We start from the raw sequence: 5,344 nt of genomic DNA on the forward strand, positions 1-5,344 counted from the left end.
AGGAGAGGAAGAGGAAGGGTAAAGAAGCGGAGTGGTTGCTATCTGCTTCTTCACTTGGTCACTGAGAAAGGGAAGAAAAATATCGGTGTAACTGCTGCCACATGTTCATTTGGTAAGTAAACTCCTTGGATATGGTTTTATGTTCCTCTGGGTTATGGTGTGATACCTAAACCTCTGCAAAATGGGAAAGGAGGGAATGGAGAAGTTCTTAGAAGAATGAACTCAGCTGGAGTTCCCTCCATCCTCACCCTGAAGCTCCCTTCACACATCAGCAAAATAAGGAAAACGCTGCTCTGAGTGCAAACCTTCAGCTCTGGCAAAGGCACACTGGGAGAAACAATAAGCCCTGGCAGGGCTCCAAAGGAATAATTATGTCCTTATGAGCCATTGTTTCCCATTGATGGACCAGCTCTCATTCACAAAAAGAGATGCTTTTGGGAGGCAAGAGGAAAAAAAACATGTTTTCAAACACAGAAATTAGTCCCTGCGTGGTCAGGGCACCACGGGAGCGCTGTGAGAATCCAGCTGTTATTTACCCTGGACAGCTGCATGGACAGTGTTGAAATGTCTTCATGGACACTTGCTTTCTGCTCCGGTCCCTTATGCCTGTAAACTTTGCCGTGGAGTTTTCCCGATGCAGCTAACGTTCAGCTGCAGGACCTCTAGCAGTTCCTCTTCATTTTCCATCCCACCAACACACACCCTGTTGATTACACGCCTAAGGCACTGCTCAAGGGTTTAAATGAAAGCAAAAGAGGCTGAAATCTCACCTGTTTCAGCCCTCAATTGATCACTTGGCCAAGCAACCAGAGCGCTGCCCACCCTGCTTGGGGGAGTGTGCTGGGGCTCAACTGGGTTGTGCACTTGGTGGCACCTTGAGCCATTGGAGTTGTCCTTCAGCCCCTCTGGGAGCCCATGGAATTAAAGAAAATCAAATAGAGGCCAAGTTAACACCTCTAAAATGGCAACTGCACGTGGGCAACAGACTGGGGACCCTCCTGGCTTGTGCTGAGTCTCTGTCTAGGCTATCCAAGTGTGTTGACTGGATGTCCAGTGACTGGAGCAGGAATCTGGGCACCGAGAGAACAGGAAAATACCAACATTTAGAAGTCTTCATATCAGACTGAATCCAGCTGTCTGTGCAATAGTGTCTAGTGATGTTTGAGGTGCTTTACTAAAACCCACACTCCTCACAGGGCTGGGATACAAGGCACAGGTCCTGCTGAAGACCTGTGAGCTCAGTGGCTCCTCTGCACCTCAAATGGGACCAGGCACCTCCACACAGACAGCTTGAGTCCAGCCCCAAGCTTCTTTCCTTTGTTTCCTCCTGTAAGCCAAGCCATGGTGATGTTTACCATGAAAGGCATTTCCCCACAGAGCTCACAGTGCCAGGCTGAGCTGGCTGCCAGCACTCAGCCAGTGGGACCAGCCATGGGGACGTGCTCAGCTGGCTCTGCAGGAGGACACAGCAGGCTGCCTGGGAAAGAGGAGATGTCCTTTGCAAATGCTCCTGAAGCAAAGAGCTCCCACCCTGCTCATAAGGACTCTGAGAGTGGTGTGTCCTCCTGCACTGGGTGAGAGGAATTTTTTATGGCAGCACGAAGGGTTGAACCCTTGTTAGACTCCACATCTGCATGTTCCCTTTTGGAAGGGTCTCTGCTGTTCTGGAGTGATGCAGATTTACCTGCCTGCAGAATTGGTTGGGAAGCAGCTGTTGGAGCCGAGAAATCCCACTCTGTTCTCTCTCCCGGGATATCTTGGATGTTCATGCTTTCAAAGCACATGGCCATGTTCCTACAGCCTCCACCTTTGCTCCCAGCACTAGGAAGTGCAGGGAATATTTTCTTCCACCCTAGAAAGCTCCTCAGATATGTGCCAAGCTAAACCTACACTGTCCCAGCTGCTCCGTGCTCCTCTACACTGTGTGGGCTTGGAAAGCTCATCAGCTCATTTAAGGACCTAAAAACCTCCCCAGCAGCTTGAAGCCCTACGAGTCTGACACTGCCTGGGGTGCCTGTCCTGGGAAAAGGGGAAAGCTGGGGAAAGGAGCATCTTGCTTGAAGCCATGAGCAGATGAATATGCACCAGGACATCCTGAAAGCAAGGAGCAGCCAAGTCCACCCTGCAGGGCCTGGAAAGCTGCCATTCAGCTTTAAAGGGGAAAACATCCCACAGACTGCAGCCACACAGCAGAGGACTTGTGGCACCCCATCTTCGTGGTTCAAATTCACATCACCTGACCCTCAGTTAACAAGATAAAATATCCAGAGGTGAGGGCCTCATATTCCCCTCTGTAGAAGTTCTTCCAGTTGCCACTAGGAATCCCTGTACAGACAGGGATTTTTATTACATAATTGTTTAGTTACACAGCCAGGGTCATGGAAGAGATGCCATGACACTCCCCACTCTTATGAACATCAAGATATTTCAGAAAAATCAGACCATGACTACACTCCTCCATCGTTAACAGTGCAAGGACTCCAGGCAAGCTCCAGCAAGACCTTCCTATCTGAGAGGTGTGACAGAGAAGAAACCCCAAATCTCTGCCATCCTTCAGTGTTATCACCATCTACCCATCAAGAATTATGGAATGAGAAGCCTAGACTTCCCATTCAAATTGAGACATCTGAATCATGCCTTTCAAGTCCCTTCAGCCAGGTGCAGTCCCTCTGGTGGCTGGTGGACCTCATTTCCCAGACATCTCTGAGAGCCCTAGCCAGGATATGTCACACTTTGCTTTCAATCCAACTCCTTCATGATCATAAGATCTCCCTGAACAGCCCTTCACACTCTCTAAAAACTGTGAAAGACTGTAAAAATCCCTGCTGGGTAAATGAAGAGTTAATATTTCTGCTACCTGGGAGGTTATCACTAAAATGGGACTCCTGCCCAGGAATGATGGCTTTATGGGCACAGCTCCACCAGGATGATTTCTTCAGACCTAGTTGGTCTGCCTTCTTCTGTTCAGGAGGTCCATTTGTAGTAAAAATCTATAAATAGTCTAATAGGTTGGGTGAAGAAATGAAAAAGGGCCAGTGTTGGGTCATTTAATGTATAGACAAAGACATGTTCACTTCATCTGCCATGTAAATCTCAACTGCTCAAGTTTATCATTCACTGCCAAAAATGCTATTACAGCAGCTTTAGATTTCAATATACAGTTTTATTCCTGTTTCTGACTGACCTTTGGATGGATTTTTCAACTCGGAAAAAGAAAAAAACCCACTTTATGTGCTCTGAACTGGAGCTTAGAAGGTTTAACACATTTCTAAGTATAGGCATGGTGATTTACAAGGACCTCTTTTTGTGGTTTTTATAAGACTCTGTCTTTCTTCAGCCATGAACAGTGTATTGGTTCTGACAAGGACAGCAGGAACTTTTAGCATTATTTATGACAGGGAGTGTGTGATCCAGTGGATAAGAAACTGGACTTATTACTTGGCTTTGCCATAGATGTGCTGCACAACCTAAGAGCTTTCCCTTTCTGGATCTCTTCTTCTCTGCAGCAACGATACACTGAGATAAAAAACTGTTTTGTCACGACTGTTTCTCAAATAAACCAGTACAGCCCAATCATTCTGGCATCAGCAGATGATGCCTCCTTGTCAATAATCCCTCCTCCCTGCAAGGTTTTATTGTTACAGCTTGCAAGGGTCATCCAAACCACTCACATCAATGTCAGTAGGTGGTTGGTGCTCTTTATGAGTGCTGGTACCTGGATTAATTCAGTCTAATCTCAGTGCTCTCTCCTAAGAGTTCACAATGAATGGTTTGCATCAAGGTATTCCATGAATGTGCTAATAATTGATGAAAGGCCAGTTGTGTTAAGAGCTGGGCAAATGTGTCATGGAAAAGTGACCCCTGACCCAGAGAGAGCACAAGTTTAATTGCAGATGTGCAGCAGCTCCATGTTCACCATTACCTGAGGCTCTGTGATCCCAGCGCTCAAGGGTTTACATCACACTACCCAAGTGAATGAGTACTCACAAACCCAACACAAAGCTATCAGCATTAAGGACATGAAAGTCGTATTTTGGAATTCCTGGAAGCTGTTTGGCCATGCAAAGACATCTGGCTTTGCTCCAGGCCAGAAAGGAGCCCTAAACATAGGTGTGATTAATCTGCTGTGAATAATTCAGCTTTAAGATCGCACTGGCAGGTTTCCACTTTGTGATGGTGTTCTCCCAATCCCTCACAAGCATCAGCCCTTCATATGCCCTGAAAACATGGATGCAGAGAGCTGGGGAGGGTTGTGCACACCATGCAGCAAAAACCCCAGAGTAAAACCTGAGCCTTAACCTGACAGAGCAGGACCTCAACAGGAGACAAGTGCTCTCCAAGCTCTCTATGGAGAGGTGAGTTATTCAGGTCCTTAAAACTGAATACTCTGTGACCTGTAAAAGGCTGATCTGATGCACAGACAGGCATATTCAGGTGAAACTCACCTACAACTGCACGGCCCATCTTTAAGACCATCGTTTGGGCCTGGAGACAGACACTGGTTTGGGCAAAAAGGCAGCAGAGCTGGGCAGCTGCGTCCACATAGGACTGTGTAGAGGCACTAGACCTCCCTCAGTCCTAAACATTCCCTCTCCCCCTGAACCAGCACCCAGGTACCAAGAGGTGCCAAAGGTCAGAGGAGCATGGTCTGTGCTCCCAGTCAGGGTGCTGGTGAGGGTGGGAAAGCAGCTGACGATGAAGGGAGAGCAACATTTCACACGGGCAGTCAGTGATAGGACAAGGGGAATGGTTTTAAACTGAAAAAGGAGAGGTTTAGATCAGATGTTAGGAAGAAATTCTTTACTGTGAGGGTAGTGAGGCACCTGAACAGGTTGCCCAGAGAAGCTGTGGATGCCCCATCCCTGAAAGTGTTCAAGGCCAGGCTGGATGAGGCTCTGAGCAAGCTGATCTAGTGGAAGGTGTCCCTCCCATGGCAGGGGGGTTAGAATGAGATGATCCTGAAGGTCACCTCCTAGTGATTTCTGTGTGAGGGTGAGGTCTCCAGCATACCTATGTCCAGTTGATAAGCTACACCCAGGATCCCCTGGTCTCCACAAGCACCCCTTCTTTCAGCATTAGCCCCTAAAACCTCCCACCACTGGCTGCTCACATCACAAAAATCCATCTCCAGCTCATCCTCACTCCTGTCCCTTTCCGACCCCTCCCCTCCCCTCTCCCCTGAAGACATCCTTTTTACCAAAACGAGCCGTGGAGGCACTAGAAAAGACACTGACGTCAACGTAAAAGTAAACCAAAGAGGTCTGGTTCCTGTATCATTCCTGTATCATCCCCGCGCCGGGCTGAGCGCTGGGGAGCGAGCCCTCGGTCACCCGGTCGAGGAATC

Source organism: Myiozetetes cayanensis, unplaced genomic scaffold (assembly GCF_022539395.1).
Source record: "Myiozetetes cayanensis isolate MyiCay16 unplaced genomic scaffold, myiCay2020 scf1, whole genome shotgun sequence".
NCBI classification, from domain to species: domain Eukaryota; kingdom Metazoa; phylum Chordata; class Aves; order Passeriformes; family Tyrannidae; genus Myiozetetes; species Myiozetetes cayanensis.